Below are 25,468 nucleotides of genomic sequence, written 5' to 3'. Positions count from 1 at the left end.
TTCAGATCCAGCTCTCCTTTGGTGTCCTCGAGGGCTTCCAAGTATTTGGATGAACCAAATAAAATCAACATGGCAAATAAGTGCATATCTAGGCAAATAGAATAACATGAATTGTGAATGGCCATGTTTTTAACCATGACAGTGATAGAAGAAAACTGCAGCCGTTTTAGCATCAAAGTGATAAAGTACATTAACCCCCTGGAGTCATGTCATGACCTGTCCAGATGCTGGGTCGTCAGTGAAGATACCTCAGCCAGAAGGATGAGAAATCAACAGTCCGACCTGTCAAGGGTCACTTTTGGCCAACTTCTGGGCATTACTTAATGCCTTCTTTCACACAGCCTTAGGGCTGAATGAAGAGATGGACTCTCTTTTCTGAGATAAGAATCAGTGAATATCTTCATATTTAGTTAGGGCCAAGTAAAGAGGGTTTTGACGGATACGAGTGGTGAATCTAGACAAGTCTCTACAAATAAAATGATTAAATAAGCTTGGGGGCTGGAGGTTACAGGTCTGTGTGTGAGTGTTCACTGCTCAAAAGTTATTTTGCTTTCTAGAGGTTGAGGGAATTACAGTCATATAAACAGAACTATAAAAGAAGTTCCTATAAGGTCCTGAACTGTTGTGGATAGCATGGATGTCACCCCAATTTCACTTTTCCCATTGTGTTCCAACCATGAGGGTTGGGGAGCTGATCCTCAGCTAAGGTGAACCCGTTCTCCTTTCCACAGTTATGGGTTCAGGGTTAATAGGTGAGTCTGAAGCCAATTCAGAGCAATGAGATTTGATAAAGAATTTTCAGAAGTTCCCACTGTGGCTCAGTTGTAATGAACCCGACTAGTATCCATGAGGATGAGGGTACAATCCCTGGTCTCACTCAGTGGGTTAAGAATCTGGCATTACCTTGAGTTGTGGTGTAGGTCACAGATGAAGCTCAGGTCTGGTGTTGCTGTGGCTGTGGTGTAAGCTGGCTGTTGTAGCTCTGATTTGACTCCTATCCTGGGAACCTCCGTATGCCACAGGTGTGCCCTTGAAAAGCAAAAAAACAAGAATTTTCAGAGGCTTCAGAGAAGTAATATTATTACACCTGAGAAGACACCTCTGGAAGTGGTTCTCTCTCCTGCTAGATGTGAACAAAATAGCATGCATTACTAATTGCTACCAGTACCACTAGGGGAACCAGCCATAGGAGGAAGCCAGCACTGTGGACAGGAGGATAGAAACATGGTGCAAGAACCTGAGGTCCTTCATGAGATCAGTGCAGTCCCTGGATAAACCAGTGCTTTGGGCAGGGATCAAGAGAAATTATGGATCTCCCTAGTAAGGCCAACAGTCAAGGACTGGCCACTTAGTGTGCAAAATTTTTGTTTATTTTATTTTATTTTGTTTTGTTTTATTTTCTTTCTTCTTTAGGGCGTCTCCCTCAGCATATGGAAGTTCTCAGGCTAGGGGTCGAATTGGAGCTACAGCAGCCAGCCTACGCCACAGCTGCAGCAACATAAGGTCTGAGCTGTATCTGCAACCTGCACCACAGCTCACAGCAATGCCAGTTCTTTAATCCACTGAGCAAGGCCAGTGTCCTCATGGATGCCAGTCGGGTTTGTTACCAGTGAGCCACAAGGGGAACGCCTATAATTAATTTCTCATGTGGTAGGACTTGTGGTCCAGGAATTAGACCCCAAAGGATACATAAATGATGGAGAGAGTAGTGTATGAGGTCTGATGAGCTATTACTAGTTTTAAAATAGCCTTTTCAACAGCACTTGGAAATGAAGATCAAGGTTGTAATTGGCTTGGGGGAGATTTGGATGCAGCAAGGAAAATCTCTGTACAAACTGGGGAAAGGGGGTGTCACTGAAAGCTCTCCATATGAAATACAGTGTAGACACTTAACACATTTCACCTCAGTTCTGAGGTGAATGGTACCAAACATTCATTTGATATTTAGGGGTGATATGGATATATATGATATTTGAGGCTATTTATTGCAAAACCTTCCATTCTTTTCAACACTAGGAAGTCTCAATAAAGGCTAAACCCTTTGTTACTGTCTCTCCCTTTCCTCCTCTCTTCCTCTTTGTCTCCCTCTGTCCCTCTCTCTCTTTAACTCCAGGTGCCTCTTTTCATTAATTTTTCAAATTCTTGGTTCTCATTTTGGCCATAGTGTGCAAGTGGGCAATGTGTATTAACATATTTAATTTTCATTTCTTTTTATGCTCATGGGAATTTTCACAGCACATTGATCTGACGCTTTATATAAGACCCTTATAAAATGTTGATTAAATCTTTTTGGTTTTCCTGACACCAGATCAGAGTTTGTGAAATTTAGTCATGATTTTTTGTTTCCAAGATAAAAACCATCTGGACTAAGTGTCTGGGGCCAAATGCTTAGAAATCTCCTCAACAGGAGGCCAGAGTAGTCACTGTTCTTGGACCTTTTTCTTTTTAGCTAAAAATTAGCTCCTTTCCTTTGCTTCTGTTGCCTGTTGAAACAACTGACTTTTGGTAGTAGGAATGAACCAACAGATCCTCTGGATATTTTAAAACAAAAGCCTTGAGTAGTTGTGGCTAGGATTACAGCAAAGTGAAAAGATTATTTTGCAGAGCTCACATAAGTTAAAACTGACATTAGCATTACTAGGCATTTTTAGTTATTCTGTCCATCATGAAACTTTCTTTGAATTCTCCCAGTGGTAATTAATCATTTTCTCCTTTGTACTTCTCTTAAATACTTTGCCTGTACTAGTCTTCTAAGATCTATGTCATTCTGATTTATAACATAGGCTTTGGGCTGTATTTCATTCATCTCCATATCCTAGTACCTGGTTTAGAGCTAAATACTTAGCACATGCGGAGTTTACATATAGCCATAAGGAAATAGGGCATGTAGATCTCACTTAGGCCACAAACATTTATTGAGCATCTACTGAGTACTCTGCATTGTTCTAGGCATTGATTATACTGCAGGATAAGTAAGATAGTCAAAGTCTCTTAACTTCCTGGGGGTTTCACTCTAGTGGGAGAGACTGACAATAAACAAAGAGTGTAATATAATGTCAGGCTGTTGCTAACAACAGAGAAAAGCAGAGTACAGGGGATAAAGACGATGGAATGGGAGAGGGTTGGGGCACAATTTTAAGAGAACTTGGAGGAGATGACAAAGAGGCAAATGAAGCCATGCAAGTATCTAAGGGAAAAACACTTCAAGCACAGTGAAAAACATGGGCAAGGGCCCCAAGACAAAACAAACAAACAAACAAAAAAACAGGCTTATCTGGGATCTGTAAGAAGGCCAGTGTGACCAGTAATGAGTAATTGGAGAGGAGGTTGGGATTGGCAGGACCAGATCACCTGGAGTCTTGCAGGCCTGCAAAGGCTTGTTCGGTGTGGTGAGTAGCCAAAGAAAGGTTAGGCAAGGGGGAGACATGATCAGATGTGCATTTTTAAAAGGTCACCCTGGGAGTTCCTGTTGTGGCTCAGTGGTTAATGAACCCAACTAGGATCCATGAGGTTGCAGGTTCAATCTCTGGCCTTGCTCAGTGGGTTAAGGATCTGGTGTTGCTGTGAGCTGTGGTTCAGGGTCACAGACGTGGCTTGGATCCCACCTCGCTGTGGCTGTGGTGTAGGAGGGCAGCTACAGCTCTGATTAGCCCCCTAGCCTGGGAACCTCCATATGCTGAAGGTGCAGCCCTAAAAATACAAAAAAAGACTAAAAGGTCACCCTCGTTGCAGTATCCTAGATGGATTGTAGTGGGGTACAAAATGGATGAACTAATGCACACTGGAGAAAATCTCTCCAATAGAAGTGGATTAGAGTACAGGTGATAAGGGTGGTGAGCTATGGTTAGACTCTTAATATAGTTTGCAGTTCAAGCTATCAGGATTTATTCTGATGTATTAAGACTCTCCCATGAAGTCTGCACTGTACGGAAGTTACTCTACAATGAAGACTGATGCTTGTCTGTTCAGGCTATAATCTAACACAGTGGTTCTCAGACTTTTTGATCTGCAAACTCTTTACACTCTTAAAAATTTTTGAGGACCGCAAAAAGCTTTTTTGTTTGTTTATTTGTATTAGATCTGTTGATAAATGTTTTAGAATATTCGCCTATTCATTTTAAAACAATAATAATAAACCTAAACCTAATAAACCCATTACATGTTAGCAGAAATAACCCATTTTTTGTGAAAACTAAATATATTCTCCACAATGAAAAGAGTTTAGTGAGAATAATGCCATTGCTTTGAATTTAAAAAAAATTCTCTAATATTGGAGTTCCCGTCGTGGCACAGTGGAAGCAAATCTGACTAGGAACCATGAGGTTGTGGGTTCAATCCCTGACCTTGCTCAGTGGGTTAAGGATCTGGCGTTGCCATGAACTGTGGTGTAGGTCGCAGACCCGGCTCAGATCCCGTGTTGCTGTGGCTCTGGCGAAGGCCGGTGGCTACAGCTCTGATTGGATTCCTAGCCTGGGAACCTCCATATGCCATGAGTGCGGCCCTAAAAAGACAAAAGACAAAAAAAAAAAAAAAAGATTCTCTAATACCACTTAACAAAAGATAGACAACAGGTTTCTCATAACTGCCTCTGAATTCAGTCTATTGTGTTATCACACAACATGTAGCTTCTGGAGAACTCCACTGTACTCTTGTAAAAGGAAAGGGTAAAAAAGGCCAATAACATTTCAGTATTATTATTTTTAAAATGTTGACCTCACAGACTTCCTGAAAATATTTTATGATTCCCCAGGGTTCCTTAGACTGCACTTTGAGAACTGCTAATCTAAAGGAAAGCATCTTGGTGGTAAGACTACAACTCTGTCTAAAAGAGATATTAACATAGGGCAAAACCACTGGGGGAGGGAGGAATTGGGAGGGTGTAAATCACATATAAGCACCAAAATAGATGATTAACAAGCACCTATTGCATAGCACAGGAAAATCTACTCAATAGTTTATAACAACCTATATGAGAAAAAAGAATGGATATGTTTATATATTTATATAAACTGATTCACTTTGCTATACACCTGAAACTAATACAACATTTTAAGTCAACTATACTCCAATAAAATTTAAAAAAAAAATTTAAATAAAAACATAAAAGAGGTTTGCATCAATCTCATGAGTTAGATGATGAAGCCATTACAGAATTCCTTTATCACCTGTAATTACCAGCATTGGAGGTACATAAAAAACCAGACCATGATTTCAAGATTGCTTTGAGTTGGAATCCCACAACCTTTTGAATCCTGATAACATTAATAGGGTTAGGTGTGAAACAGCAAAGATTCAGAGAGAACAGAACAAAACAAGGAAAAAAAAAAGAAGAAGAAACAGTGGTAGACCAATGAGAAGAAAGAGATGATGAAACAGAAAGGGTGTATGCTGAGAGAGTAGGACACTAATAATGAAAACTGCCTGCCCAGTGGCTCCAGATACTCATAACCCATTCTGATCACACAAGTCAACTTTACTTCAGCCACAAGTTCCAAATGGGGTGTCTGAGAACTTCCCCACAGACAGGCCCTAAAGGCTCAGACACCGACACATCTATAGCCATATGTTGGTCTAACATTACTCCATAGTGTACCAAAAACCACCTCTGCCCAGGCTTTTCCAACTCAGCTGCCAACACTTCATTTCTCCAAGTGAGACTTTGGCTTTAACACCATAACTGTCTTAAACTCCACTGTAGGTGAGTGTGACTGAATGTAAAATAATCCAGCAGTTCATTCTCCTGAATCAGAAAGGGAATATAATCAGACAACCTCCTGAGTGAGAGGAAAGGGTAAAACTCACCTCCAAACTGAGCATCAGGCAAAAAACAACTTGTCCTTCCAGAAAATACAATGAATCAGTAAACAACATTCAAAACCAAAACTATGTTAGCACTCAAAATTTGCCCTTAGAAGAACCTTAGGAATCCACAACATCATTATATGGCCTTGAACTTCAAGGGGATATGAGAGACAGAACAAGTTAGAAGGCCAAGGCACAAGTTTCCAAAGCAGTTCTATGGAATCCCATTTAGCCTTATAGAACACAGACCCAACTAATGCTAAAAGTAGTGTAGCTTCAGATTTCTGTGCTGGGCGAAATGTGGCCCAAGGTTTAGTAACCTGCTTACTCCTATTCGTGACATGGATCTTCTGTCATGCACGTGACATCACTCAGAAAGGTTATTTAAGCCCATCAGGGATGGTGAGAAAAGGCTTAAATGTCTACCTGCTTGCAGCTAGAACAGGTATACTCCAATGGATTATCATAGGGTTGTGTTAAATTAATTAGTTTGATTTTTTTAATCTGAAAATCTTCCTCTTCCTCTTTGTTTTTTAAAAAATGCAAACGAGAATGGCAGTGATGTCTCTGGGTTTTTAAGAGGAGAGGCTGCCTGTTGCGATGTGCAGCATGACTCAGGGCAGAAGAGGGGTAGAGAGTGGTGCATTCTCATGAGCCAGGCGTGAACCTGTGGGCTTAAGAAGGCCACAGCTCATTAAGAACAACTTGTTTTTTGGCACTGAGGTCATTTAAGTTTTTTCAGTTTGAATAGAGAGTGATGTACATAGATTGGTCTCTTTTGGAAAAAAAAAGCATGTCTGATACATTTCTGACATTCTTGTGGCAGTTATCACTTTGTCGTATTTGTAGTTCTAGTTTAACACAAAAGAAAACCTGGAATGTCTCTGTGTGTGATGATTTTATGTCACCATGGTCATCAGGTAAAGTTCTGTTCTGTGTTGTGAAAAGAGGCAGGCTGAAAGTCATTAGTCACTGCTGATGTTTTATCAGTTCTTTCTGGTTCATTCTAGTAGCATTGGAGACATTAATAAAATAGGCTGCTAGGACCACTTACAGGCCAACTTGTAAAGTGGGAAGATTCTCTTTGGATTATTTCCCCTTAAAGGCAGTGGCTGTAGTAGCAATGGTCAAAAGAGTTAATACCATGGGCTTTGCAATCCAAGAGATCTATGTTTAAATTTTATTCATTCAACAGCTATTTTATGAGTGCCTGCTAAGTGCTAGACTCTGTTCCAGGCATTGAAATGCAAATGTGAGGAAAAAGCAAAACATAGGTTTCCACTTTCTAGTCAGAAAGGCAGCCACTATCATTCAGGTGACAAGCTCAAGGCTCACTCAGCCTTATGCTGAGCCAGTTATCTGGGTGTTACCTCTCATCTGCAAATTCCCCTCCATGCATTACTCTGTGGGCTAGGACTCTATAAATTCTTTCTTCTTTGCCAGCTGGCTTCCCGTTAGGGTCAGCAAATAGAGACAGCAAAGAAAGACTGCAAGGATGAAGGGTGCTTTCTTTTCTTTCTTTTTTTTCTTTTCTCTGTCTGTCTGTCTGTCTGTCTGTCTGTCTGTCTCTCTCTCTCTCTCTCTCTCTCTTTCTTTTTGGCTGCATTGGTGATGTGTGAAAGTTCCCGGGCCAGGGATTGAACCCACATCATAGTAGCAACCCAAGCCACTGCAGTGACAATGCTGGATCCTTAACCCATTGTGCCACAAGGAAACTCCAGAAAGGATCTTTCTCTTCCCTGTTTTCTTGCTGTCCTCTAGCATCACCCCAGCAATGGCCGTCGTCTGACAGCAACAGTCGGTTGTGGTCCCCAGTCTCCTTTGGCACTCTCAGAACCAGCCCTTGGCATGTTTTCAGACACTTAGCAGCAGCTGGGTCACGCCCCTCTGCTGAGGTCTGAGCCCCAGCTCTGAGGGACTTGCTCTGAGCTTCTGGGCTCTGATAATCCAGCCTCTCCCCTGGACAGCAGCTGCTCCTGCTGTTATTGTACATCAGAGGTACCTTGGTGACCCTTTTGGCCATTCAGCCTTCCACCATCTGGAAAACCAATTCCCAGAAGTAAACCTGATGTTAAAAATGCCTCCTGCATTTTTTGTTTTCTTGTCTGGACCCTGACATTCATACACTATACCAATTTATCTTAAGATAGTTAAGATTTATAACAAGGATACTGGGGAATACTTATTGATTATCACGCACATTATCCTGGCACATTCACCATTTTCAGTGATGAAAAAAGGGAGAGTACCTTTACTTGGTTGAGAATTTTGCCTGATTTCAAAGAGGAGGAAGAGCAAATGTCTACATATACTTTCAGCAGATCAACAGTGCATCTTCATAAAAATGAAACAGGTGTTTCTTAAACATTTACTTAGAACTGTAGGAGAAATAATTTCATGACTTTTTACCAGAGAAAATTAGATATTGTAAATATATGTATATACTTATATTTTTTAACTTGGGAGGAAGATTCCCACTCACTGTCCTCCTTCAACCTTCTTTCTGCAAATTTATTCTATTTCTATCCCTTTATAGAATATGGATTAATTTAACAATATGTGTGGATTCTACTGTAAAGAATGTCCATTGTAATTCGTATTACACCCATATTCACCTTTAAGACAAGCCTTTACTACTTCTTGATGTTAATTTCTAAGTAGAGAATAAAATGTTCCTCAGGAGTTCCTGTCGTGGCGCAGTGGTTAATGAATCCAACTAGGAATCATGAGGTTGCTGGTTCGATCCCTGGCGTTGCTCAGTGGGTTAAGGATCTGGCGTTGCCCTGAGCTGTGGTGTAGGTCGCAGACACGGCTCGCATCCCACATTGCTGTGGCTCTGGTGTGGGCCAACGGCTGCAGCTCCGATTCGACCCCTGGCCTGGGAACCTCCATATGCTGCGGGAGCTGCCCTAGAAAAGGCAAAAAGGCAAAAAAAAAAAATATATATATATATATATATATTCCTCAAATACAGTCTAGCATGTAATGCACTGGACTTTAGAAAACCAACTTCTTCACTTCAATAGGATCCATATCTTCCTCTCAGATATTGATTTGCTTGTTCCAACTCTGTCAGATTTCTAGTTGTAAACTTAATAGTCTTCAACTATGCGATGAAAATGGTGTAATCTCTATCTATAAATAAATATCGTGTTTTTCTATTTGCCATGCCCTTTTAAAGTTGCTTTGATATGTTTTATAGATAAAAGTTGGACAAGAAGGTATAGATCTTTGTTCATAGGCAATGGAGAAAAAAGCCAAAAATGGACAAGTTCTAGTTTCACCTAATTTTAAATTTACAAACAAGGAGCCTCTTGTGAAAGTGAAAGGCCGTAATGAGTTTAATTAATAATGAATGACTGATTTGTGAAATCTCTGTAAAGCTTTTGTGGTTAGCTAGGCTTCCTAGGAACTGAAAAGGGAATGGCTCTAATGCCTTGAGAACATACCCTTTTACAAGTCAGACTTTCCAGTCTTGTCATCAACAATATTGAAGAGGACCACTTTGAACTGAGAAAGGAGAGGTCATGAAAAAATTATTTTTTGATGATAAATCACTGTGTGATTTTTGGCATCTAACTTAGATCAAAAATTTAGTAACACAGTTATAATGGAACTCTGTCCGGAATGATTTCTCAGCACTTAAATACATTAAAAGATTAATAGGATTGAACTGATGTTGAATCATGTTTCATTTCAGCCTTAAATAATATTCATCCAAGCCTACATGAATTAATTGAGAAAAAAATCTATTGCATTAAAGGTGTATCCCAGTAATAGTTTACTTGTTTTGTCCATTAATGACTTTTCAGAATTGGAAACATGGTTATACTGCTTTAATCAACCATTTACAACTAATAATGTTGAGAATAACACAATGCTGAAAAATAATTTAACACTTAGAGCTTCATATTTATAAAAGAAATAGTTTCTTTCTTATAAATTTCTGTTTAGAAATATATTTGTAGCAGAAAATAGGGTGATCAATAAAATATTTTCAAGCATAGCATACTATTAGTTAGGATACAATTATGTGAGAGAAGTAAAATGGAAAAACTACACCAGGAGAAAAAGTATTGTGTAAAATGTCCAATGGACAGGGTATTTTCAACTCTCTTTCGAATAGATGATGATGGGTATCAAGCACAAAGGTATTTAGGTTCCACTGTATTTATTTAAAAACATAATGAAGTACTTGAAAATTATAAATGTGAATATTTACAATATGCTAGAAACTACATCTTCGCACCTATTTAAACTGATATTGAAACATTTAAGATAGTGGTCTAAGAATATGTAAAGGTGTATTTTTGTTTTTTATACTTCTGTTAGGGGCCAGAAGGGCAGGAAAATTTGAGGATCACTGGTCTTCAGAAATCCAGAACTTACAGACACCAGCAAGTAGCTAGTTTAGACTAGAGAATTCAGTGCTTTTGATGGTGAATGAGCCTCTGCATCTGGCAGCAGGGGATTTCTCATAGGATCCCCTGCTGTTCTTGGGCACAGGATACCATTTCTCAAGTGTGGACCATGCACAATCATGAAAACAACTGTAAAATTGCATTTAGTATTTTTCTTGCACACACATTTTTTTAGAACTCAAATATTATTTGGCATTCTATTTTTTTTTTTCTTGGCCACACCTGTGTCATGTGAAAGTTCCCAGGGCCAGGGATCAAACTCAAGCCATGACAGTAACCATAGCCACAGCAGTGACAACACTGGAGCCTTAACCCACTGAGCCACCAGGGAACTCCAGCATTCTATTTTTAACACCTTAAACATTGGTTTTTTTTGTTTTCTCCTGCACTACTAGTGTCCCATGGATCACCATCTTTGTGTACTATTTTAGTCTAACTCACTGGCATGTACTTTGTACTTTGCATGCCATCCAAAAGATAGTTAATAAATGTTGTTGAGTTTAATTAAGTTAAATAAGATAAAGACCAGTCAGTCCTTTATGTTTTAAAATGGTGAGCCTTCAACATCAATAAATTTAACTCCAGAGAGGTAGAGAAAACTGATGCTTCATTCCATAACTTCCACAGTGGAATGGAGCAGGGGCTTGTGTGCCCGCAGCACAGAAAGCCAAACTCTGGCAGCAGGTGTTTGTGGTAAAGTAAGGGTTTATTGCAGGGCAACTAAGCAAAGGAATGGAAGAACAGATCTCAGATCCACACCAGCTTGGTCTTTGAGTTTAGGGTTTTTAAAGGGGAACAACAAAGGAGCTGAGATGAATCATCATCTTGTGACATTTCTTAATTGTAATTTTGAGAGTTAGGATGACTCTGATTTCAATTCTCTGGCCAGGTGGTCCATGGCTCAGGTGTCCGTTAGTTCATCTTGCCCTGGAGAAACAACCTGACTTGGTAGCTTCACGACGATGTCTGTAATAGCAATTTTGGCCCATTAACAATGTTGTCACCACAGTGATTGTAACATGTTAATGATGTATGTACTGCAGCAATTTTTGTCCTCTGACACTGGTTGATTAGTGTGCAGTTAGCACAGGATTGCGTTCAGAAGAGACAAGAAAGGGACTGAGGTCAGACGGGACAAGAAAGGGAATAAAGTTTTGGATAGAGTTAATCATAAATTCAGTAAGTGGATTTTTTTTTTTGTCTTTTTGCTATTTCTTGGGCTGCTCGCGTGGCATATGGAGGTTCCCAGGCTAGGGGACGAATCGGAGCTGTAGCCACTAGAGCCACAGCAACGCGGGATCCGAGCCATGTCTGCAACCTACACCACAGCTCAGGGCAACGCCGGATCGTTAACCCACTGAGCAAGGGCAGGGACCGAACCCGAATCTCATGGTTCCTAGTCGGATTCGTTAACCACTGCGCCACAACGGGAACTCCTAGTAAGTGGATTTTAGGAGGACTTGGTTTCAACAGTTTCTGTAACATCTCCAACCTGGCCATGTTTTGCTGGCCAAGGTGGGAAAACTGGTTACCTGTCACTTTTCTATGCCCAGACTAAAAGGTCATGGACATCTGGTTCTGAAGGGACTTTTCAAGTCTATAAGGTTTATAGGATGCTGAAGTTCATGCTGAATCTGTAGACTCTAGACATAACTACAGATTGTAAAATCCATGATTATTCTGTGGATAATATGAAGCCCTTTGCAATGCACACGGCAGTGGAACAACTAAAATTAATCTTGCAAATGTATTGAAATGTAAATGTCAACATATCCCTAGTTGGGTAGGAGCATTCACAAACTTGTGTTCAGGCATCAGGGGTGCCCGGAGCATTTGAAAAGCAAAATCACACCTCTAAAAGACACAAGCAAAAATACAAGCCATTTCTTCCTCTGTTTCCAAGTGTGTTTAGCACAGGTTCCATCAAATCCTTGTTCCGAAAACCCAGCTTGAGTCTTTCAGTTTAAACAAGCTTTCAGTGTCCTCTCTTATTTTCTACCTAGAAGTGCTATATCCTTAAAACTGCTGCTATACAAGATTTTCTTCGTTTCCTTTCTCCAGCCTTATACACTTTTGCCCTAAAATTGATTCCAAACAGCAGCTAGAAAACATACGCATGGAAAGTGTATCCTGTACCAATCTAGCCTTCCTAAAAAACAAGCAGTCTCTTTGTTCCTGTAATTTTCATGGCCATACCATAAATAGTCTGCTCTTGAGTCTAGTGTGCTTCTCATTTTCACTTTTATAAGGATGGTAAAGCCACACTTTGTCAAAATAATTTGACTAACTCAGGGCAGGTCACAGTTGCCTGAGTATGTGTCAAGGTGTTTCTCGGTTTTGTACCTAGAGTTAATTCTTTATTTAATTAACACAACCAAGAAGAGAGTGAGAAGGTAGAGGAGGAGAAGTAACCATTGTGCTGAGTTTTTTTTGTGAGAATGAGAAGCCTACAGTCAAAACTTTTCATCTGCCTTTTTATGTGATATCTGGAAAGAGTTTTCTTTCTTTTATTTATTTATTTTTATTTTTTTGTCTTTTTAGGGCCACACCCATGGCATATGGAGGCTCTCAGGCTAGGGGTTGAAGAATCAGAGCTGAAGCCTACGCCAAAGGCACAGCAACACATGATCCAAGCCGTGTCTGCAACCTACACCACAGCTCATGGCAATACCGGATCCTTAGCCCACTAAGTGAGACCAGGGATCAAATCTGCATCCTCATGGGATACTAATCAGATTTGTTTCCACTGCACCATGACGTGAACTCCTGGAAAGAATTTTCTTTAAAGCATCTTTGTGAACGCATTCACTTTCCCTGTAGATGTAGGGAGGGTTTAATACACAGCCTAAACCCTGTACCACTGGTGCACTCAGTAACCTCTATGTTAGAGTAACATGTTTCAGTAGAAATGTCTGTTAGTGCTGGCATTGTTAGAAGACCAAAAAAGGGCAGCTTTTCCAGCCTTAAGAGGAAAAGGAGAACTCGGTGTTTTTACAGATATATATGAATGGCTTAGAACTTACATGTGTAGGAGAATTCCCCTTTCAGTTTACCTAACCTCTTCATGGCATCTACAGGTATCTCTCCCTCTAAAATATTTTATTAGCCAAGTTAAAGCATTCACATACCCGTTCAGTAAAAATGGATTATAAAGTCAGAAGTTCAGAACTGTTAATGAGTCTGTTACAAGATAATGGAAAACCGTAGAAACAGCCAGTTTGGTCTTGTTTGGTGAGAGGAGGTCAAATGCAATGAGTAAGGGACTCTGCAGGCGACTGTTAAAGAGCAGTAAGATGTATCCCTGAGGGCCCCCCGGCACTGCACATAATGCCACAGGAGAATCAATCACGACAGCCGGCCCTTGACACCCACTATCTCCTTCACATCGAGGCTCCAGGAGCCAACAGTTTAAGCTGCTCATCCACTGTGATGAGTTCTGAGGTGCTTGAAACTTCTCTGAAGAAAGATTTATTATGGGCATTGATCACTGTGCCAGTGAAGAGGAGCACGTGGCTGCAGAGATCCGAATAGTTCATCACCTGCTTGGTTAAGAAGGGACGGGATAATACGTTAGAGAGCCCTTAACACTGGCCCTCCTGAAGGTGGTCCGGCAATCGGGAGGTCTGAGGGTGAGGGAAAATCTTGTGCCCACGACTAACAAACCCTTCACCTTTAAGCTCTCATCACTTCAAATCACGCCGTTAGGTTCTGGGCTGGACCCTGGATCTCTCCCAGGACGAGACTGTCCTTGCAGACTGTTCTTGTCCAGTGGGGCTACTTGTCTCCCTCAGTAGAGTCGGGTGTGCGTTCGTGCTCCCATGCACCCCACTGCTACTTCACACATGTAAGCATCTAGCCCTATGTAAAGCTTACACTTTTGGGAGGCTGTCACTGCCAAACTGTGCCACAGTGTATTAGTGACTATTCTTTATGGAGCTGGAATGTCATTCTGATTAATGCACAGCAGTCTCTAGTTTCTCTATTACTCTCCACGCCAACCCCTGCCATAATCGGAGGGCGTTTCTGGGCCCTGGAGGATAGATGAAGCAACCCCCACTGTGGCCTCACAATGTCCCTGAACTTTCTAAACTCATTCCATTTCGGCCACCTATGTAGAAACCTGTGAGTTCTCCTTGATTCCTTCCTCTCCCTATATCAAGCCCTGTCTAATTACCTCTTAATTCTTAAATCCATCCCTACAGCCTTGCCCTAGTTTAGGATATTATTTGAGTGTTTCTTCACTTCCTAACGTCTTCATCCAAGTCCTTTTCTCCAAAGCCACTAGTGTGATTTATTTTATTGAAATATAACTGTGTCAGTTATTTATTTAAATGCTCCAGCTGCATTTTCCACCAATTTTCTGCAGGATGAAATTCAAAATCCTTACCATGGCCTAACTCCATGATCCATTTTCTCCTGTTTTTTTTTTTTTTTTCTTTTGGCCTTTTAGGGCCACACCCACGGCATATGGAGATTCCCAGGCTAGGGGTCCAGTCGGAGCTGCAGCTGCCAGCCTATGACACAGCCACAGCAACACCAGATCTGAGCTCCATTTGCGAACTACACACAGCTCACGGCAGCACCGGATCCTTAACCCACTGAGCAAGGCCAGGGATCAAACTCACAACCTCGTGGTTCCTAGTCGGATTCACTTCTATGGTGCCACAGGGGAACTCCTGAGCTGTTTCCTTCTTATCTCTAGCCTCCTCTCTTCACCTTCACCACTCTCTGCCTTAGACTTTGACATTGAATGGCTTAAAGCCCCCTTCATGCACCGTTAATGTCTTGCTTCCTGCTTTTACTAATACTGTTCCCCGTACCTGAACTACTCTTCCATTCTCCCTCTTGATGAACTTCTTTTTCTACTTTATGAGTTACTCATGAGATACTCATGAGAGAGCTTTCTTCCACTTCATGGGTTAGATACTCTTCCTCCAAGCTCCCACACGGCCCTGGGCATTTCTCTGTCGTTACACTTAATACTTTTTGTTCACTCACCAGTTAGAATTGTCTGCTTATGTTTCTTTCTCCTCATCTAGACTATGAGTTTCTCCAAGTCTTAGAAGCTGTCTTATTCATATTTCTATTTCTTTTTTTTTTGTCTTTTGTCTTTGTTGTTGTTGTTGTTGTTGCTATTTCTTGGGCCGCTCCCGCGGCATATGGAGGTTCCCAGTCTAGGGGTCGAATCGGAGCCGTAGCCACCGGCCTACACCAGAGCCACAGCAACTCGGGATCCGAGCCGCGTCTGCAACCTACACCACAGCTCACGGCAACGCCGGGTCATTAACCCACTGAGCAAGGGCAGGGACCGAACCCGCAACCTCATGGTTCCTAGTCGGATTCATTAACCACTGCGCCACGACGGGAACTCCCATATTTCTATTTCAATGCTTAGCACAAAAGGACTGCAAGAGAGAAATAATGATGAAAACAGTGGCAATAGGAGTTCCCGTTGTGGCACAGTGGTTAACGAATGCGACTAGGAACCATGAGGTTGCGGGTTCGGTCCCTGGTCTTGCTCAGTGGGTTAACAATCCAGCATTGCCATGAGCTGTGGTGTAGGTCGCGGACGCAGCTCGGTTCCCGAGTTGCTGTGGCTCTGGTGTAGGCCAGTGGCTACAGCTCCGATTCAACCCCTGGCTTGGGAACCTCCATATGCTGCAGGAGTGGCCCTAGAAAAGGCAAAAGAAAGCCAATAGTGGCAATATATTAATAGTCTTTTGTGCACGGTGTGTTTAAGATGCCTCTTATCCCATTTAATCCTCACCACAACTCTAAGAGGTGGTTATCATTATGTCCACTTTACAGTGAGGAAACTCAGATTCAGAAAGATGGTCACCTGGCAAGTGAGTGGCAGAATTACGATTTGAATGCATGTTTGTCTGACTCCAGAATACATGTTCTTTTTTTTTTTTTTCATTTTTTAATGTTTTATTGAAGTATAGTTGACTTATAATATTGTGATAATCTCTGCTGTACAGCAAAGTGATTCAGTTTATACACATACACAAATCCATTCTTGTTCAGATTCTTTTCCCATATAGCTTATCATGGAACATTGGGTAGAATTCCCTGTGCTATATAGCAGGTCTCCATTGACCATCCACAGAATACACATTCTGTTTCCAACAACCACAAGCTGAAGGTCATGCTGGAGGTGTGCTCCACTTTCTGAATCATAATGAAATGAAAAGGAATGAAGGCCACTGATAAGAAAGTGTGTCTGGCTGGACCCCTCACCCCAGGGCAAGGGCAGAATTTCATCATTGCCTGCATTTCCGCATTCTTCACCCAAATCAGTCTTTTGTCTTTGGATGCTCAAAAATATTTAACAGACTGACTCACTCTAAAACATAACTTATTCATAAGCGTGAAGAATGGCATAAAGAACATGCCTTTCAGATTTTGGTTATGTAGGGAAACTGAAGGCATTGCAGAAAAAGAGCACCCACAGATGCTGTTTAATTTGGTGTTATTTTTTCCATGATTTGTATGAGAAATTCTTAAATGCATATAAAGTTATCAATGTAATTAAGTAGTTACAAACTTCATTTTGAAAAGAATAAAAATATATAGATTGAAGACTGTACCATAAAATTGAGAAAATATGAACATTATGTCTTAAGAACCATCGGTGTAGTTATAATTATTGCATGGATGGAATCTATTCATATTTCAAAACAAAGTATCTGTGACTTAAATTAGCATCTGTCATTGTGACAGCTGCAAACCATTCCCATAGCTTCTCATCTTTATGTGGAGACTAAGCCAGCCCATTAGCCAGCATCAAGTCAAAATTTCTCTCCATGATGTCAGCAAATGGATTTCATTTAATCGAGATAATTCAATAGATATCTGTTGAACATCTGTCGCATGATCTGAGGTAGGCATTGCATGGGATACAAAGATAGTACATCTGTCCCTTAAGACTCTTACAAAATCATTTCAGATTAAAAGTTAAATCAGAATACAAGGTATTGTGTCAAAAACGAGTGTCACAGACTGTGGATATTAGAGACTCCCTTATCCTGATTTATATTTCCTTATAGGACTATTTCCTGGAGTCATAATATATAAGTATAAATATAAATATGTGTGTACAAAGATATAAATAAATATATACAAGAGAGAGAAATTATATACATAAATGTTGTTTTCAAACTGGTCTATCCCATTAGGATTTTAAGATCAGTAAGAGTGAAACATGTGTGTCTCATTCAGCATTATATCCACAGCACCTGTAACAGTGCCTGACATATAGTAGGTGCTCAATAAATACTTGTTGAATGAATGAATGTAATTTGGAGAATAGAGAAATTGCTATAAGCAGAGCTGATTAAAGAGCAGGAAGTGTTTGATTTAGTTATTAAAGAATGAAGACAATTTGGATGGAGGCAAAGAGACATTTCAGGATCGAGATTTAAGGAAGGCAAAAGTTTGGGAGTGATAATAGACTTGCAGTAGGTTTGCCTGGCTGGAGGGTATGTTTCCTATTGTGGATTATTTCCCCATAAAATGGGTTGGGGCCGAGTTGACCAAGTAGGTAAGGAGTCTCCTCTGGACCGTAGGTGCTGGAACTATTTGAGATACTGAGTCACTCGTGTCAAAGCATTTTCTGTTTTCCCAAGTTTGTGGCAGTCTCTCTGTGCTTGTAATGATGGGTTCGCTGCAACTACCTGGGTTCGCTGCAACTACCTGGCACTACATGTGCACTGTCTTTCCTTTAGCAAACAGCTAACAAGGCCCGCGTTGAGCAGGCTGTCAACATTGACAGGCTCAGAGGTTACACTCCACTGAAAATGACAGTTCTCCACCAATACATTTTGCAGAAAAATCCTTCAGAGCAAGGACACTGGCTTTTTTCATGTATTTTAATTCTTATAATGTCCCCACCCCCCACCCACATGCTGGAAGATTCATCTATCTTGATTTTGCTCTTAAAGCACCCACAAAGATTGATAAGCAGTGATTCAGAGTTCAAAACCCCAGCACATCCTTTATCAGTCCTCCAGATACGTCTGCATACTCTCAGAAGTGTGCTAAGCTGACTGACTTTGTCATTGAGGTCATCTTCAGTGAGGATGAAGTTGGAAATTCTAACTTTAATACAAATATCCTGTATCTCAACATGGAGTGTTATGTAGAAATTTAAAAATATTAGTTTTCTGAATTTTTAAATTATCATTATTTTAGGGCGGCACCTGTGGTATATGGAAGTTCCCAAGGCTAGGGGTTGAAATGGAGGTGTAGCTGCCAGCCTACGCCACAGCCACAGCAAAGCCAGATCCTATCCAGGTCTGCAACTTACACCACAGCTCACGGCAACGCCGAATCCTTAACCCACTGAGCGAGGCCAGGGATTGAACCCTCATCCTCATGGATACTAGTCGTGTTCATAACCCGCTGAGCCACAACACCCTTAATATTATTTTTACCCTTGAGTTTTATCAAATCTGATTTTTCCCTCATATTCTTCCCCAAGTTTCAAAAATGAACAGCAGGAAACTTTTATATTTTATTTACAGAGATAAAATTTTAAATTTCCAATATATATTAGGGCTTTGGTTAATTCTTTTTAATAGACCCTTTTGTTAAATCCTCTAAGCGTCTCTAATATATGACAGATCAGAGAACTGCTCTGATTAGCGAAGGGGGCCCAGCGCGCCCCCTGCTGGTCTCTTAATTTTCTTCCTCTCCATCCACACCGGCATGGCAGGCACCATTCTTGAACTCAATTGAACACGATTTGAAAACCACTGAATCGAAATGATATATAAAAATATTTAGCTGAACCACCATAAGGATAGCCATTAATCCAGGCTTGCTTTGCAGTATAGTTGCCCTCGATTTACCCTGATTCCCTGATGAATTATGCCGCCAGTAGTGCTCTCATTCTTCTGGAAAACTCTTTCTCCATGCACTGGGAATTTAAGCTGGTAAAGTACAGTCTGCATTATGTCCTAACTAAACATAGAGCATCCTAGCAGCAAAATAAATGATCATCATGGAAAAAGAAACTTTCACTTGCAAAATTCTTTAGATTTTGCGTGAATTCGCCATGCATTTCCGTCATTTAGTAAAAATCCAATCAGTCCACAAAACAGATAATGGAGCTGAGTTCGGAAATACTAACGGGACACTTCGATCATCACCAGGAGCTCTATGATTTGTAACCTTTTGTTAATCTTCAGAACCCCTGTTCATTAGTGATACTCATCCTACTCCTGCATAGATGGTACAGTGTGGCTGTGGAGGCTGTCCTGAGGGGACAGGTCATGTCCCAGGCATGGGATAGGATTGAAGTTAAGGCTTGGCTGTTACCCTTTGATCTCTCCAAGAATCATGCTCCTTTCATGTCACCTACAAGGGAAAAGTAGCTGGTATTTTCCGATATTAATTATATTTGAAATAATAAACCCATGTAAAAAATACTAGTGCAAAGTATTCATAAGAATTTAACAAAACAGTATATAATTAATTAAGTTTGGCAAAGGGCAGCTTTGCTCAGAAACAATGCATAGATTGCAGGGGTGTGTGTACAAGATGACCTACGGGGTTGGGAGGAGAAACTATTAGAATATATTTACATTTTTATAGTATTTTACAAGTTTTCTACTTTTATGTTTTTATCATGTACATATTATGCTATTACAACACCATAAGTACATAATTTATGAAGCTGTACCTGTATGTATATTGAGGTGTGTTCCGAAAGGTTTTACAAATGGGATTGAGAACTACCTCATGTGGCTCTCACTGTAAAAAATTGAGTTCATCATTTTATTGCTCAGTAGTTCAAATTAATACAGATCCAAGGAGAGATACATAGGGACAGAACAAAGACTTTTGTACCAAGAGTCTTGGGTTTAAATCCCAGCTGACAGTTTACTACTCTGGTCATCTAGGACCAAATTACATCTCTGCACTTCAATTGCCTCACCTGTGAAAAAAGGATAATAATCCCCATTATTTTAAATGAGGTGACTTGTTTAAAGGGCACCCTAGGTTGTTCGGCACAATATGTAGTACCTTTTATCATTTGCAAAATCCTCTATTCAAAGTCGTCATCAAATTTGTCACATTTTCAGATGTGTCAATAGGACATGGTCGCATTAAAAACATAAAGAATGCCAAGTCCCTTAGGCTAAAGAGAGATTCAGGTTTTCTTGTCCTTTTGGACTCTTGATCGAAAAGTCTACATCATGCACTTATTAATTTGTGTACCAAGGAAAGAGGATCCTTTGATTCTTGTCTTCTTGGGCTCCACTCTGCTCGGCCATGGCTAGATTAATGCATGTCCACATCCACATTACAGGATTCATTAAGAAAAGAAAAGTCATCTCACACTATGTGGTTAAGGATAATGGAAATTTGCTTATTAGAAGTCTTCCGGAGAGAAAATTTCTTAATTACTTGCTTTCGATTAAAATGAAGGTAAATAGAAGCCATTCTGAAGCAAGCCTTGTGATTGTGTTTTCCTGAACGTGGTGTGAGAGTCTAACAATTAGGAAACAATTTGCTGCAGTTCTCTTACATTCGTCTGCATCTTAGACAGTTTGCAATCAAACTAATAAATAGGAGAGTCACCTCACATCCTTTTTAAGAAAAACATGACATATAAGTAAGGGGTTACCAAGAAAAAATTCACATCAGATCAGCCTAATTCCTTTAAAGGAGGAACTGGGCCAGTTAGTCAAGGGACTGCTTTAGACCGAATGTATCTAATTTTGGAAAAGCATTTGCAAACTATATTGTAGCTACTCTCTAGTCAACATGGGGTATGTAGTCATAACCCCTTGATAATTACGTAGGTGGGATTGTAACCCAGTGCACCCAGGGCAGGGAATGGATTAGGTAGTAGGGCCTGGAGTGATTGTTTTGAGGGAGATGGTTAATGGGGTAACATTTTTGCACAATAGGGGAATTCCTTTTTAGTTTGGACTTAAAGAAGAAAATGATTCTTCTGATTTTAATATTTAAAATGCTCCTCAAATCACTACAGGTTTCAGAAAATGCTGATTGCTCCAGAAACAATGCAGACATGCAGATAATGGAGACTAAAAGAGATCCAAAGCTGTCATCACACAATCACTTTGTTTATAGGAAAGCAGATCAGATTCTCCCCTAGTAATCAATTGATTTAAAAAAAAATTCTTGCCATGGTCAAGGGCGTGAGCAGACTATTACCATTTTTCTAATTAGTAAAGAAGATTGTGAAGAGTGGTACGCTGGTAAGTGTTTAACAATGTGTGCACACAGACACCAGAGAAGTAAATAACCACTAGACCGTAAATGAGAGTAAAATGTATATAGAATTGGGAAGTGATAAGTTTTGAGCATTTATAGCTTTGCTCAAAAACTTTTAGACTTTTAAAACTTTTTGTTTTGAAATAATTTTAGATTGAGAAGCGTTACAAGATATTAAATTAGATGGAAACTAAGTTCTAATTTACTATCTATCTACTATAAAAAGTTTTCATATACTCTTCTCCCAGCTTCTCCTAATGCTAATGTGTTATATAACCATGGTGCACTGATCAAAACTAAGAAACGAACATTGGCGTAATTAGGTGTAGTTGGGGTAATTAGATGACATGCAGGCTTTATTTGGATTTTACCAATTTTCCCATTAATGTCCTTTTTCTGTCCAGGGTCCCATCCAGGTTACCACATAGCATTCAGTTGTCATGTTTTCTTAGTCTCCTGGGGTCTGTGACAGTTTCTCAGACTTGTTTTCCCATGATCTTTGTTTTTGATATAATGGATTTCATTGTGTTTATTTATTTGTTTTATTTATTTATTTTTGCTTGTTAGGGCCACACCTGTGGCATACGGAAGTTCCCAGGCTAGGGGTCGAATTGGAGCTACAGGTACCAGCCACAGCCACCAGCCACAGCCACAGCCACAGCAGCACCAGATCCGAACCACGTCTGTGACCTACACCACAGCTCACAGCAATGCTGGATCCTTAACCCACTGAGTGAGGCTAGGAATCGAACCCCATCCTCATGGATCCTAGTCAGGTTTGTTAACCACTGAGCCATGAAAGGAACTCCATAAGTTTATTTTTGAGTCAGCTTCTCCTAGGTTCATACCTTATGGACACACAATACCCAGAGTGTGGTTTGATGGATCGGTGTCATTGGAGGTTTCTAGGGACATAACCACAAGGCTTTGTCATTGGTCTTTGTGCTTCAACAGTCTTATTAAGTAGGGAAAAGACTACGGCTGCCATGCAAATCATATTGGCATGTGATACAGACCTGAGAGTATAACAGATATGTTAGATGATGGTCCAGAATCCCAGGGACTACAACATGACTGACAAATGTAAAGCATAACATTTTATAGAGACAAATGTATTAACCAAAATTTATGTACCCCAAACCACATCCATAAGTGTGCCTCTGGAGATATGTTTTAATAGAAGTTCATGCTAAACACATGCTTAGGGGAGTTCCCATTGTGGCTTAGGGGTAACGAACCTGACTAGCATCCATGAGGACACTGGTTCGATCCCTGGCATCACTCCGTGAGTTAAAGAATCTGGCATTGCCCTGAGCTATGGTGTAGATTGCAGATGTGGCTCAGATCCTGCTTTCTGTGGCTGTGGCATAGGCCAGCAGCTGTAGCTTGAATTTAACCCCTAGTCTGGGAACTTCCATATGCCATGGGCACAGCCCTAAAAAAAAAAAAAGACAATAAATAAATAAACAAACACATGCTTAGGGTTTTGGGGGTATCCAGGTGCCTTTGTGGACAGAAGGGGAACCCCAGGGCCTAGCAGGAGGTAAGTTGCAGGCCTCGGTTCAGTTCAGAGCACAGTCCCTCCTGGGTGTGAAGAAGATGTGGATATTTCCACAGACTTGTCTGTCCACAATCACATATCTTGTCTAAAATGGGATGTGAAAAGAGTGCTAATAGTTTTCAAGGGAGAGTGTCCAGAATTACAAATAGCTGCTGCCTCGGGAAGTGTAGAAAGGGACCAGGAGAGCTGAAGTCAGGCAGCACCCCCTCAACTCATAATCAGGTAGCACAGTTTCCTGTGGCCGGGGCAAAAGTGTGCCCTCAGGGTTAAAATGCTCTCTCTAGGTAAGGGCACGGGTGACTGCTAGTGATGAGCCAATGGTGTGATTTGACTGCCAGAACTTATTCTCTTGCTCTTCATCTGTAGAGATACAATGTCAAGCTCAAATGGACTCATAGTGTAACTCGTGTCTACATTGTTCAGTGAGATCTGGAGTATTGTGGTCAATTGTGGACATCAAAACCCTGAGCACACACTTTCATACTTTAAGGGATCCCATTTTATTCATTTTCTCCTCATTCCAAATACTTGCATAGAGATTGAGTCACAGAAAATGTGTAGTGCTTTTGAACACATGAGGGGATTTTTTAAAAAAGAATTTTAAAAAGTACTCATCATGGGAGTTACTGTTTTGGTGCACCAGAAATGAATCCAACTAGCATCCATGAGGATACAGGTTCAGTCCCTGGCCTCGCCCAGTAGGTGGGGGATATGACGTTGCCATGAGCTGTGGGGTAGGTCGCTTGGATCTGGCATTGCTGTGGCTGTGGTATAGGCCGGCAGCTATAGCTCTGATTTGACCCCAAGCCCAGGCACTTCCGTATGCTGAAGGTGCAGCCCTAAAAAGAAAAAAAAAGTATTCATCATAACAGAACATCTGAACAACATATCATAAACAAAAACATAGAATGCTACCACAATTTGTATGTCATTCTCTCTCTCTCTCTTTTTTTTTAATGCTCTGTTTCTTTTGTGTGTGTGTGCGTGCATGCATGTACTTTTTAGGGCTGTGCCCGTGGCATATGGAGGTACCCAGGCTAGGTGTCAAATTGCAGCTACAGCTGCTGGCCTACAGCACAGTCACAGCAATGCAGGATCCAAGCCATATCTGCAACTTGTACCACAGCTCACAGCAACGCCAGATCCTTAACCCACTAAGCGAGGCCAAGGATCAAACCTGCATCCTCATGGATACTAGTTGGATTTGTTTCCACTGAGCCACAATGGGAACTCCTTGTATGTCATTCTTTCGCAGAGGCCATGCTAATCTTCTGTGTATTGTTTTAATTTTAGTCTATGTGTTATTGAAGTAAGCAGCAGGCTGCATGGTTTTAATGTTACAATTTATATCTATTTTTTCCTTTAAAGCCTTTTATAAATGGTTGATTTTCAAGAATGTCGGTGGATTAGTAATGCCAAATATTCCTCAGTTGTTCATTAGGTCAGTTTTGCTAAGTGGATTGAAATCTACTGTAGTCAATTTTTTCCTGCTCATTGTTCCTGAATAAGAGAGGATTTGGTCATATATTCCCCAAATAATTTCCTTTTATGAAAACCCTAAGTATTTTAAAGGGAGGTAGCCTGGGTGGTCAAAGAACTCTAAGCCATGCTATAGGAGTCTGTGAGGAACAGGGGGATGCTTAGCCTGAAAGAGAAGAGGTAGGAGAATGAAGATTACTCTTTCCAAATGCCTGAAAAACTTTCCCGTGCAGAAGCACAATTAGACTTGAATAAATGGCTGGGCACTACAGAAAGACAAATTTTAGCTCAACAAACAGAAGGGCTTTTAATTATTAGAGCTCTCCAAAAACAGAGTGAGCAACCTCAGGCAGAAGCATTCAAGTGGAAGCAAAATTAACACTCGGTAGAAATGTTGTCCAGAAGATTGTTCTGCTACGTACGACAGGTCTAAGTGTGACTTACCTCATACTCTGTTGGCCACCAGCGTGATGCTAGTGACACTGATGAATGACATAGACATTGTGGTGGATCATTTATGGCTCTCACCGGGCGTTTGGTATTTTGCACCATCAAGCAGTGGTGGTTAAATGCCCTCACACTGTTGAATGTGGCAACACTGGAGGGGTACAGTATCCACTGTGAGCACACACCAGCTTCTTGGTTCAGTTTGACCGTGTATTCACTTGAGAAGTACTTCTGTAGTTCTTCCTAATCTTTGTGATTTTATCCATCAAGCTAACGTCACCTTTTTTTTTTTTTAGAGGTTAAGTCCTATATTTACCTATTTTTTTGAGGATGTAAAAACCATGCCAGTTTTTTTTTTTTCTATCGTTAGTATTTTTGTTAATGCCCTGGTTATTAAATTGTATGTGTTTCCCATGATCTGCCTCTGAATCTATTTTGTCGATAAGCTTAGGAATTTTTAGAGTATAATTTGGAAGAACAAATGATAGGACAATTCTCTTTGGGGGAATTG

At 40.6% G+C, this 25,468-nt stretch overlaps 1 pseudogene; it reads right to left on the bottom strand.

The window, feature by feature from the left end:
• Positions 1–24,249: 24,249 nt before the first annotated feature.
• Positions 24,250–24,346, bottom strand: LOC125134760 (uncharacterized; annotated as a pseudogene).
• Between the last annotated feature and the right edge of the window lie 1,122 nt (positions 24,347–25,468).

The sequence above is a fragment of the Phacochoerus africanus genome, chromosome 8 (genome assembly GCF_016906955.1).
Source record: "Phacochoerus africanus isolate WHEZ1 chromosome 8, ROS_Pafr_v1, whole genome shotgun sequence".
NCBI classification, from domain to species: Eukaryota; Metazoa; Chordata; class Mammalia; order Artiodactyla; family Suidae; genus Phacochoerus; species Phacochoerus africanus.
This window is presented reverse-complemented; position numbering and strand designations above follow the sequence as displayed.